General features: G+C 40.6%; 1 protein-coding gene across 1 annotated transcript in view; it reads right to left on the reverse strand.

The window, feature by feature from the left end:
• The window catches only part of LOC106875122 (inositol hexakisphosphate and diphosphoinositol-pentakisphosphate kinase 2), a gene marked incomplete at its 5' end in the record, with an annotated part of 104,900 nt that overhangs the window by 19,025 nt on the left and 85,636 nt on the right, over positions 1-239 (reverse strand). The window lies entirely within an intron of this gene.

Here is a 239-nt window from a genome sequence, read left to right on the forward strand (position 1 = left end):
AATGACGAATTTAAGAAACAAGTTTCTTTTGAGATGTATGTGTGTGTGTATATATATACTCTTTACTCTGTTACTTGTTTCAGTCATTTGACTGCGGCCATGCTGGAGCACCGCCTTTAGTTGAGCGAATCGACCTCAGGACTTATTCTTTAGAAGCCTAGTACTTATTCTTTAGGACTCTTTTGCCGAACCTCTAAGTTACGGGGACGTAAACACACCAGCATCAGTTGTCAAGCGAT

The sequence above is a fragment of the Octopus bimaculoides genome, chromosome 28 (assembly GCF_001194135.2).
Source record: "Octopus bimaculoides isolate UCB-OBI-ISO-001 chromosome 28, ASM119413v2, whole genome shotgun sequence".
NCBI classification, from domain to species: Eukaryota; Metazoa; Mollusca; class Cephalopoda; order Octopoda; family Octopodidae; genus Octopus; species Octopus bimaculoides.